This window comes from Aythya ferina (genome assembly GCF_964211825.1).
Source record: "Aythya ferina genome assembly, chromosome: 2".
NCBI lineage: Eukaryota > Metazoa > Chordata > Aves > Anseriformes > Anatidae > Aythya > Aythya ferina.
The window spans coordinates 161,456,765-161,468,850 of NC_140297.1; the positions used below are offsets into that span (position 1 = coordinate 161,456,765).

General features: G+C 47.5%; 1 long non-coding RNA gene across 1 annotated transcript; it reads left to right on the forward strand.

The window, feature by feature from the left end:
* Positions 1-9,732: 9,732 nt before the first annotated feature.
* LOC311431722 lies at positions 9,733-11,067 on the forward strand. Its single transcript, XR_014689606.1, has 3 exons — positions 9,733-10,181; positions 10,457-10,510; positions 10,611-11,067. It is a non-coding gene; the product is annotated as an uncharacterized lncRNA (long non-coding RNA).
* Positions 11,068-12,086: the final 1,019 nt, after the last annotated feature.

Consider the following 12,086-nt stretch of genomic DNA (forward strand, 5'->3'; position numbering starts at 1 on the left):
AGTGAATTCACAGAGTGTGGCTTTGTGTAACGACTCCCGCGATCACAACTTTTTTTTTTTTTTTTTTCCTTTGTCACAGATAGGAGGAAAGCTCTTTCCGGAGAGATGGAAAGAAAGTTGTTTCAGAATACGTTCAGAATGTCTGAAGTTGTTTTGGAATTTTTTTTTGTTTTGTTTTTTTTTTTAGTAGTTAACGGTAGTACAGCCCACAGAGCAATTTCTTTGTGCGTGAGAACTCGCGGGTTAACTGAAAGTTACTTGTTTTATTATAAAACTAGGATTTGAAGCCACGGGCATTCAGAAATGCATATGATATGTCTTGTCACAATCTTCTAGATCAGCTAACCGGAATGAGAACCAATCTTCTGAAAACACACAGGGATATCGTGGGGCAGGATGAAGGTAAATGGACACAATTATTTATTAATATTCTGGTACAGCTATTTAATTCACCTAAGTAGTGTTTCTGTCCTCGGTGTGGGAGAGGAAGTAGACTTTGCATCGTTTCTTGGGTCAGTCGTCCTTCCCTAGATTCCGAAGGAAAAGAATGAAATTTCTGCCTTCTGTCACAAAACACGTTGTGCGTGCTTGGAATTTGAAAATTCAGTTTCATGGGTGAGCTTTCCTGTGCAACAGGATGCAGTAGATGTTCTTATAGTGATGGTGAAAGGAAAGAGGGGCTTTATTTGCCTTTTGCTTTTCCTTTGTTTTGTAGAGGGAGGAAATAGTGATTTCTAGATCTTAAATGCTAACACTGGAAATGGAAGCATGCGAGGCTTGTATTTCCTTAGTCTTAAGGTAGACTAAATTTAGATACCTTGTTCTGCTGCAGACTGCCTTCACGGCGTTCCTGTTGCTCAAAGGGGAAATCATCAGGAGTAGTTGAAAATGATGCCTTCACCCCTTCGGGAGATTGATCCAGATCAACCAAAAAGGCTTCTTCATACACTTGGCAGTCTGTTCAAACAGGATGAGAAGGTAGGAGAAGTCTTGCTATCTGCTGTATCATTATTTGAAAAGTAACTGAATTGTAACACGGAGGCAAATACTCTGGTAGTGAATTGACGAAGCAATTGTTTTTTACTTATATTAAAAAAAAAAAAAAAAAAGTCTTTTCAGGGTACGATGATAGATGAAGCAGATAAATTTGTTGCTGGGCCTCAGAATAAGATCAAGCGTCCTGGAGAGCCCAATACTCCAGCATCACTAAAGAGAGAAGGCGTAGCACGTCGCCGCTATTGCGACGGCCACAATCACTGTTGTGACAAACCATGTTGGTGGGAAAGGGCCACCCTGTGCTGCTGGATCTCCGTCACCATATCTGAACCTCAAAGGCATGCCAACAAATAAAGGTGTGTTGGAGTTGTTGTAGTACAGGAACTTGTGTGGTCATAAATGGACATAGTGTGCAGGAAAAAAAAAAAAAGGTCTCCGTGCTTTCCGTGTTAATTCAAAAGGACACGTAAGTTTTAGAGTTAATTGGGACTGAATTTCTTTGGTCGGCTTAGACAAACAGGCTGTTGCTATAGGTAACGAAGTCCTGAATGAGCAATAATTTGGAACTGTTTCTAAAAAGTGCTGAAACCTTTCACCACGATGGTTTGGCGGTAGCAAGGATTTCATTTCAGCTTTTAATTCTCATTTGTGTATTCTATAGTGGGGAAGGGAGAAGTGGGGAAGGAAAGTGTGTAAAAAAAAAAAAATAAATAAATTTTTAAATTTCTCACAAATAGTAATTTACCCACCTGTTGCAGCAGAGTCGAAAGAAAAATTTGCTGGAACTGGGGGAAGGAGGGGAAACTTTAGTTTGCTTTAGTCACTGAAATGGGAATACAGCAAATAACTTCACGACAGTCATATGAGACGGTAGCAGCCCAAAAGGAGGTATTCCTGTGGTTGCGTCAAAGGGTGAATAAAACTACTGAAGTGATCTGACAGTGCTGAGTAACTCTCTCCACAGTACTTTCAACAAGAAGGGATGCAGAATAATGTCCTTCTGTGTTTTTTGATCCTGCAGTTATATGCACTACTAAGCTCCTTCTTAATTTTCAGACACTGGTATCAGTACTGTCCAAGATGGTAATGGAGAGAAGAAAGCAGAAAACTGTCAGTTGCTGGAAGAGCAAATTGATGGCTTGTCTGTGCAAATGGCTTCTTCGGTTCCAGCTGTTAAGGGAGAGGATGAAATGTCACCTGGTGACTTAGACTCTCTACATGATGAGTTCAATTGCTTAAATGATGCAAAGATGGCTTGGATCGTAAACCTGGTACCAATGCACTTGTTCGAGGGCCTCTAAATTACAGCGTGGCTGGAGATGACCAAAAACGAGTGATGGAGTCTACTTCTGAATCTGTGCCAAATTGATTTAAAATAACACCTACAATGTTGGAGGGAAGCGATGCTGGTATTAAAATCAGAGTGGTGAAAGAGGTTCGCAAACGTGGAAGAAGTAAGTTCTTTATTAGTGTATTAAAAATAGGCTAGGGGTACAGAAGACTTTTTCTTGAAATGAGGATCTATTTTGAAAATAAAACCTCAGATTTGGAATGATTTTTGATTACTCGTGTACAAGTAGTGGAAGAACAAGAAAGTAAGTACATGTATTCGCGGTCCAACTTTATATCCTCACCGTCCTTACTGCAGCACTCTTAAGCAGGCTTAGTCACAGCACCATTCGTGTTTTCATAGTTGCTTCAGAGAAGAAAACACAGAAACCAATGAAAAAATACTGTTGTTTCACATCTAAGGTGTCCGGTTCATTCTTTTGCGCTACTTTTTTTTTTTTTTGTTAAACTTTATACGAGACAATCGTGCTCATGCTCCACATAGATCGGTCATCTTGTAAAGAGTAGTTATCTTAAACCTCTGCTTTCAAAAATGACAGCTCTAGGTTGAAACATGGCTCGGTATCCCTTTGTTTCTATTAACTGCTGATCATGGCAGCGTGTTCGTGGAGATACAAGGCTTCTCTGCTGATTAAACCTAGTCTGCATTTTCCAAGGGCAGGTGTTTCTAGATACTGCTCTTTTAAGAGAACAAAATTCAGCGTTACATTTGAATATCAGCTAATCGATATCACTTCAAATTATTGGTATGCTGGCTTTTTTTTCTTACGTGCATTACTGTATGCAGAAATGGGAAACTCTAGGCTTTGTTGTTTTTCCTTTGGCTGTTGAGATTTACTGAAAATGCATTTACAAGATCTGTTTCTAATATCTGTTTGGATCTCTTCTTTAAGATCGTGAAAAAAATCTTCTCTCTTCTTGAGGAGGTACGTACAAGGACGGATGGAAACTCAGAAGTATTTCATTGAATTTGCTATAAGGGAAGGAGCAAGGTTTGTATAGATACGAATGATTCGGAGTTAAACGCTAACGTTGTTCATGATAGCAAATCTCAGTCTTTTCCAAAACAAGTGTTTTGTTTTGACATACTTAAATTATTACAGTTTCAGCGGTCAAACTGCCGTTGTATTTTCTGAAGTAAATGGTCGTTACCTAGAGCTGAAGTGTGAAATAGAAAGATACGGGTGGTTATGGAAGAAAGACCCAGAATTTGCGTGGGTTGGGGAAAGATGGCTGTATCAAATTAAATTTGCCATTCTGATGTCAGAAATGAGGGAAGCTCTTCCATGCTGGAAACAGAGAGCCTCCGCTAATACTGTTTGTCGTGGCCAAATAATACTGAGTTATTTAACTGCTGTTTTTGGAAGAAGAAATGAAATTACTTCCCTAGGTTTAAAAATCGTGTCTTAATACAGCACTTAGAGAGAACGCTAGAGGAGCTAGAGTTCAACAGCCTACCCAACAGAGTTAATCAGGTGAACGGTAGATAATAGTGTACCAGCCAGAGGAATACGGACCGGGAATGAGTTTGCTGTGCCGCAGAAGAGTGGAAGAGGACGTAGCTGTTGCCCTCGCCATCCTGGCGGTCAAGTGATCTTACTGTCAGAGTCCGAGAAGAAGCAGCAGAGCTTTAACTTTACGAACCTCTATCGGCAGAAGCTGGGCTGTAACCTTAAGGACGTGCTACGAAAGGTGTGGCTTTTTTCCTGTGGAGGGTGCTCTTTGCTCAACAGGCTGAAAAAAATAACCATTGCTGCCCCTCCTGCAGGTGGTGAGAATTTACTCACTTGAATACTGTCATTAGCCGTTTTACGTGCAATAGGCAGTGGATCGCACTAAAATGGGGCACTGTCAAATGCACACAGTGTCTGCATTGTGGAGAGATCCCATCTGTTGTGTCCCCCCCTCCCCCCCCCCCCCCCCCCAATAAAAAAACAACCAACCAACCAAAACTCCCAGAAACACCTGCACTGGTAATATTGCATGTTGCCAGCACAGAGACGAGGGCCTTGTTCCCGAGAACTGCTAGCCATGCCTTTAAACTTGAGATTCAGCATAGATCGAGAGTAAAGAAACTGCTGTTGTGTTAATGAAAGCTAAAGACAGCCCTGTGACTGTTACCACTTGGTGGTTACTAAACAATCTACCTCAGACTCTCTTCTGTTTTTATCTGCAGACATTATGAAAGCGCACCTGAGGCTTCCCAGGTCCCTGACTTCAGTTCTCTTTCATCCCGTGAGGAGGACGGAGATTCTTCAGGTGGCCTTGCCTTGGCACACGCTGTGCTTTGGAAGCACTAAAAAGAAATGCTTTTAAAAGTGTGCATTTATTTTAATGTTCATACAAAAGAGATTGGTTTTGAACAGTGTTGTTACCGGATCACTAATTTGATATTTTAACTGTATGCATTTTTTTGAACATAGGTGTGTGTGTGTGTGTGTGTGTGTGTATATGTGTGTGTATATATATATATATATATATATATAAAAAAAAAAATAAACCGTTTTATTAATTCTCGTTAAGTGCTGATCTGAGGAGTCTGTAATGGGCAGCGCTGAATTCCTCAAATTGTCTGTCACCAACAGACCGCTAATATTTTTTGTGAAACCAGTCTGCATATCCTGAAACCCCACTTCTGGTAATAGCTGCGGAATGTGTTTGTTACTTACCTCCCGGTAGCACGTACCCTGGAGCACCTGCCTCATCAGTCAGCTCAGCCTGTACAGGGTGTACATTTTTGCTCCAAGGCTAAAGTGTTAAAGACACCAAGTTCCAGCTTACCAAATCCTTGGTTACCCGAGTTAATATCCTCCCTTCCGTTCCTCTTACTCTTTTGTTCAAAGGTAATGTTGTGAATCACAGAAAATGCAACGAAGACTGGAGCACCTGCACGTAATTAATATTTTCCTTTTAAACGGTAATATGCCAGTAGTAAGTGGCTCTTCAGATAATTTTATTTTCGGTTGTTCTCATTTAAAAACAGTCTCCTGCTCCTTTAACAGCTTTCTTTTAAAAGACAGGTTGAAGTTGTGCTGGCGTTAAGAAGCTCTTCACAAGGTACTGGGGCTGTCCTGAGGATTCCACTTGACCAGCCAGCAGAAGAGGCAGGGAAACATACTTACATTGATGGCCTGAACTTCTCTTCCTATTACTCTTTTTAGTACTAGCCAGCGTGTGTGAGACATCTTTTCCTTCTCCTGTGAAGCAGTGGGCTGGTCTTTCTGGAAGAGGTTGTTTGACCATTGGAATTACACCAGTGAGATTCAAGAAGGAAATAAAATCCAAAAGCAGCAGCGTATCTTTATTACTACGTTAAGTGAGAAAGTGACACTTGGAACGAACTCGTTATAAACAATTCTGAACTCTTTTCTTAGCGGGAACGTACTTGAAAAAAAAAACAAACGAACCACAGGAGTACCTTGGAATACATAGGGCGATTCATCCCTTCAGGATCATTACACGGCAGCTGTATGTCACCACAATACACCTCTTTTGCTTAATGGTGGACTTCTCAGAGGGAATTTACTTGGGTCAGGTATACTGTGTGTATGTGGTTTTATGCACGTAGAACTGCCTGTACTACACTATCTTTTAAATAGGTGGTGGTAAGAGGAGACAGCTTTCTTCTAGTAGATTCTTCCTTAAGTTTCTTTAGTGATTCCGGGGGCGCTCACTTGACCGTGATGTGCCTGACCTGGTTAGCATCTAAACCTCCTCCTCTGATGTGGTACAGCTGTCTGCTAAATTAGTTACAGAAAGATGGTGACTTTAACTCAGACAGTTCTCTCTTACCTCGCTATTGTTTTATCTGGATAATTTGAATTTGGATTAGAGCAGCGGAGGGAAAAGATGCCTTACACTGAAACGGACGCGAGTCTGTGAGAAGAAAGCCAGGCGTCCTTGGAGACTGTGCCAATGAAAAGGGGAAGAAAAATGAGTGGAATAAATCTGAGTGCACATAGTCCTGCATCCCGAAGGGAGCACAGAAGGAAGGTTGCTTGCTTAGAAGAGCAGTGGATGCTTCGTGCCCGCCTTAAAGAGAATATTAACAGAGAGAATTCTTTGTAAGACAAGCTGCCCCGCGGGGTGTGGGTAGCAAATACGTTGGAAAAAATACAGCCACAAGCTCCGAATGGCACAGTAGGCGAGCTGTGATCCGCCCGACAAGGCCTCCCGCGGGCGCCCTCTGCCGCCACCTGCTGGTTTTAATCGGGTACTGCAGGCTGCCGAGGGGCGCGCATGCGCGGTTACGCCCGCGGGCGCCCTCTGCCGCCACCTGCTGGTTTTAATCGGGTACTGCAGGCGGCCAAGGGGCGCGCATGCGTGGTGACGCCCGCGGGCGCCCTCTGCCGCCACCTGCTGGTGGAAAGCGAGTACTGCAGGCGGCCGGGGGGCGCGCATGTGCGGAGACGCCCGCGCGCGCCCTCTGCCGCCACCTGCTGGTGGGAAGCGAGTACTGCAGGCGGCCGGGGGGCGCGCATGCGCAGTGACGTCCGCGTGCGCCCTCTGCCGCCACCTGCTGGTTTTAATCGGGTATTGCAGGCGGCCGGGGGGCGCGCATGCGCGGTGGGGCCCCGGGGGCGCCCTCTGCCGCCACCTGCTGGTTTTAATCGGGTACTGCAGGCGGCCGAGGGGTGCGCATGCGCGGTGACGCCCGCGGGCGCCCTCTGCCGCCACCTGCTGGTTTTAATCGGGTATTGCAGGCGTCCGGGGGGCGCGCATGCGCGGTGGGGCCCCGGGGGCGCCCTCTGCCGCCACCTGCTGGTGGAGAACTAGTACTGCAGGCGGCCGAGGGGGGCGCATGCGCGGTGAGGCCCGGGGGCGCCCTCTGCCGCCTCCTGCTGGTGGAAAACGAGTACTGCAGGCGGCCGAGGGGGGCGCATGCGCGGTGGGGCCCGGGGGCGCCCTCTGCCGCCACCTGCTGGTGGGAAGCGAGTACTGCAGGCGGCCGGGGGGCGCGCATGCGCAGTGACGCCCGCGGGCGCCCTCTGCCGCCACCTGCTGGTTTTAATCGGGTACTGCAGGCGGCCGAGGGGCGCGCATGCGCGGTGATGCCCGCGGGCGCCCTCTGCCGCCACCTGCTGGTTTTAATCGGGTACTGCAGGCGGCCGGGGGCCGCGCATGCGCGGTGACGCCCGCGGGCGCCCTCTGCCGCCACCTGCTGGTTTTAATCGGGTACTGCAGGCGTCCGGGGGACGCGCATGTGCGTTGGCACCCGCGGGCGCCCTCTGCCGCCACCTGCTGGTGGGAAAGGGGTACTGCAGGCGGCCGGGGGGCGCGCATGCGCAGTGATGCCCGCTTGCGCCCTCTACCGCCACCTGCTGGTGGGAAGCGAGTACTGCAGGCGGCCGGGGGGCGCGCATGCGCAGTGACGCCCGCGGGCGCCCTCTGCCGCCACCTGCTGGTTTTAATCGGGTATTGCAGGCGGCCGGGGGGCGCGCATGCGCGGTGGGGCCCCGGGGGCGCCCTCTGCCGCCACCTGCTGTTGGAGAACTAGTACTGCAGGCGGCCGAGCGGGGCGCATGCGCGGTGAGGCCCGGGGGTGCCCTCTGCCGCCTCCTGCTGGTGGAAAACGAGTACTGCAGGCGGCCGAGGGGGGCGCATGCGCGGTGGGGCCCGGGGGCGCCCTCTGCCGCCTCCTGCTGGTGGAAAACGAGTACTGCAGGCGGCCGCGGGGCCGTGCATGCGCGTTGCTTATTACGTCGTTGTTTTTTTTGATGTGTAATTTCCTACGCTCCTAGATTTTTCTTCATATGTAAATCACACAGAATCACAGATCTTCTAGGTTGGAAGAGACCTCAAGATCATTGAGTCCAACCTCTGACCTAACACTAACGTTTGAGCTAATTCCCGTGGAAAATATTTCATTTACTTTCTTGGTTGTATTGTCCTTTCTATGTTCAAAGCTGAGGCATAAATACGGTAAATTTTGCTTCTAGAAACACCCCAGTTCTTTTGTCTGCACTCTGCATGCTGTAAACTAGGGATAGGCACAAAAAAAACCAAATAAATAAATAAATAAAAGAACACAGCTGCTGCTGCTCCTGCTCTCTTTCTTGTGGTTTGCCCCCTCCTCTTTCCCAGGTGATTGGGTTTGGGTGCTGGGCGGGGCCAAATGGTATAGGAGCCCCAGGCACGGCATCAGAGAGCTCCTTCTGCCCGGGCTGCTCTTTGGGGTCAGTGCTTTGTTGATGCTTCTGTTAGCTACATGCAGGGTTCTTTTGGTGGGTCAGGGTCTGGTACGATCTTTTAGAGGAAACCGATCTAGTAGTATGTGCATTTATTGCTTGAAGCTCTTTGGAGGTGATTAATTGTTATAGCACATTTATGGATAGGATGTCAATGTTATTTTGTGCGTTTGCTTTGTTGTTCTAGGTCCCTCGTGATTTTTGCAGGGTTACAGGGCAGATGCCACCAGATCTACCCCTTTTGTTGTTTTTGTTTTGTTTGATTTTTTTTTTTCTTGATTTTTCTTTTTCTTTTTTGGAAGGGGGTTTGGGATTTGAGCATCTCAATTTTGCGGGTTTGGGATTTGAGCGTCTTAATTTATTGGGTTAGGGGTTTTAGGCATAGGACTTCAGGGGTTTAGTGTGGTAAATAGTTTGGGTTAGGTCCGTAGGGGTTTCGAGGATGTTTAGGGATAGGGCTTGAGGCTTTTTTGTGTAAGGGCGGGAAGGGCTAGGGTTACAGTGAGCGCTGTTAAATGTAGTTCTCGAAAACTCGGCCTCTGATTGGCCGTGCTGGCTGTCCAGGGAATTCTGGTAGGTGTAGTTTTCCGGCACCAGGCTTCCGGTAGGCCGTGTTGACTGCCCGGAGCATGCCGGGAGATGTAGTTCTGGGACTCCGAACTTCCGGGAGGCCATGTTGGGTGCCCGGAGCATGCCGGGCAATGTAGTTCTGGGCCTCCGGACCTCCGGGAGGCCATGTTGAGCGCCCAGAGCATGCCTGGAAATGAAGTTCTCGGGAACCAGGGTTGGGCTTAGGGACTAGGGCTGGGGCTAGGGTTAGAGTTTAGGGTGAGGGTTGGGGTTAGGGTTAGGGCTAGTGAATGCTGGTTCTCTGTGTTTGCAGATGACGGTGAGCGTGTTTAAACTAATTCCAGTTGAAGAAGTTTCAGTTACTTGCTTGGTGCCGTTATCAGTTCAACATTAAAAGCTGCAGCAAAAGCAAAAGGGGATTTTTGCTTCTAGAAACACCACAGGTCTCTTGTCTGCTCTCTGAATGTTTTTGAGATAAAACAGATTTTAAAAAACAAAGGAAAGGAAAGGAAAACAAAACAAAACAAAACACAGCTGCTCCTTTTGCTCTCTTCCTACTTTCATGTGCTTTGCCCCTCCCCTTTCCCAGGTGATCGGGTTTGGGTGCTGGGCGGGGCTAAATGCTATATGAGCCCCAGGCATGCCATCAGAGAGCTCCTTCTGCCTGGGCTGCTCTTTGGGGGCAGTGCTTTGTTCTTCCTTCTGTCCGTTGCAGGGTTGTTTAGGCAGGCTGGAGTCTATGGATTTCTGGATTTTAAGTGCTTGGAATTCACTTAGTAGAGGGATGTTTAGTAGGGGCTGCTGGCTCAGTTTGGGGCGCGGTTGTCACTGCAGTTATTTTCCTACAGCCAATAGAGTAAAATTCCAGTTTGCCTTTTAGAGGTGCTATAAGTGGGTAAAGAGAACAGATGGAAGCGTGTGCCACGTGGGGTAGGCAAGCGGCTGAGGTACAGGAGGGGATGAGAGTATGTGATTTTTTTTTTCTGGGGATGAAATGGACTCAATTTTGTTGGTGTATAATGTGTTCTGCTCCTAGATTTTTCTTTCAATGTGAAGAAAAGTTTGAGCTAATTCCAGGTAAGAAAGTTCCAGTTACTTGCTGGGTCGTATTGTCCTTTTAATATTCAAAGCTACAGCAAAAGCGTGGGGATTGTTGCTTCTAGAAACACCCCAGTTTTCTTGTCTGCACTCTGCATGCCGTTGAGCTAAAGCAGACTAAAAAAATAAATACAGGAAACACACACACAAAAACAATAACAAAAACACACACACACACACACACACAGAAAAAAAAACACCATTGGGTGATGTGTTGTGAACGCAACGATCATTTAATCCCTTTGTTTTCCCAGGTGGTGTGGATGATACTGGTTGCACTGTTGGAGCTTGGATTTGGAGAGGAACAGGTGAGCATAGTTGTATGTTGCATCAGCAGTAGTCAGCGTTGTGGAGAAGGTGGGCATCATGACCGGCATGCTAGTGAATGCTGTTACTCTGTTTTTGCAGCTGATGATGAGCCTGGCAATTGACTAAGATGACAATCAGTGCCTGTGTATTTCTTGAGGCGGAGGGAATTTACCATGCAGCAACCTGAGAGCTAAGTTGGGGGTCACCTGGTATTTGCATATCTGGGGTGGCTAATGGGAGCTGGGAGCCAGAGCAGCGTGGAGCCAGCTGGCTGACTAGACTTGGTTCCACGGTGAGGGTGGTTCAGGCTGGGTCACGTTCAGGCTGCTTGTGGCAGGGTCACCAGGCTAATAGAAGCAGCGGGATTATTTTGTAGCGTGAGTGCGTGCGCCAGGCATGACAGTTTCCTTCTGTTCGTCTGTCCTGTAGTGTTGCTTCTGCAATGTCTGTTCTGTGCTTCTCGGGTCTTGATATCCTTCTAGCTTTTGACACTGGACTGACCAGACAGGCGACTTGGTAGCGGTGCTGAAGGGTCTCAGTTCTTGTTTTGTCATCGTGGCTCTGATCCGAGCACTTCTTGTGTTGCAGTCGCTGCTTGAAATGCAGTTCTGTTTCAGGTCTTGTGCATCATATTCGGTTTGAGATGGCGTCTGTTTCCATCCTCACTCTTGCAGAAGTCATCTGGGCCGCATCAGGAGCTCCTGCTTGGGAATTGATTTCCTAAGCGTCGTCTTATGGGGTTTTCAGTCCCCATCCTTCTGGTCTCTTGTCTTGAAGGCAGGCTTTTTAGGCCTCCATCACCCCAGTTCTGGCAGTGTCTTCCAGTCACGTGTCGTGACATTTGAGTCTCCTCTAGGGTCTGGTGCAGAGCACCTGTTGTGACTTGCTGTTGCCATAGGGCTTCCCTCCGGGGGTCACTTTTTCTTGCGCCTTGTGTTGTGTGTTTTATTTGTAGTGTTTGTGGCGTGGCTGTGTGTATATGTGTTTGGTCTGGAGCTGTCCTGCCTGGCAGTTAGTGATGACAGCTAACGTGGCAGTGCATGGGTGTGCTAATACATTGTCCGGACTGTGTTGGCGAAGACATCTTGTCTGCCTCTGGGCACGTACTGAAGGGCAGCAGGCACAGTCATCTCTGTGGTGTTTGTCAGATGTGTGTGTGGGGGGGAGAGTTGAGCTGCTTGTGAGCAGCTGCTCGCATAGTGCTTGAACGGTGTGCTTGAGGAGGAGGTCTGTGGAATCTTGAAAGCTTACAGATAAGGGGTTTTTGAAACTTTTATTTTTATTTTTCTCCTGTCCCCAGTAGAGTGTAAACCTTTGGAGGAACCTGTCACAGGAAAGAGCTCCTTCCGGAACTGTTCAGTGCTCTGTAGGCAGCTCGGTGACTGGCTTGGTCTACTTCTGAGGTGTGCTGAGGTATGGGGGCTTCTGTTTAGAAATGGTAATATTGTAAATGGGGTCCCTTTGTGTTGTTGAGGGATGGGTGCTAATGCTGGCAGCTGAACGATTATCTTGTGACCGTTTTCATTTGCTAAAGCTGAAACACAGTGTACAACACAGGACTTGACCACAGCTTCT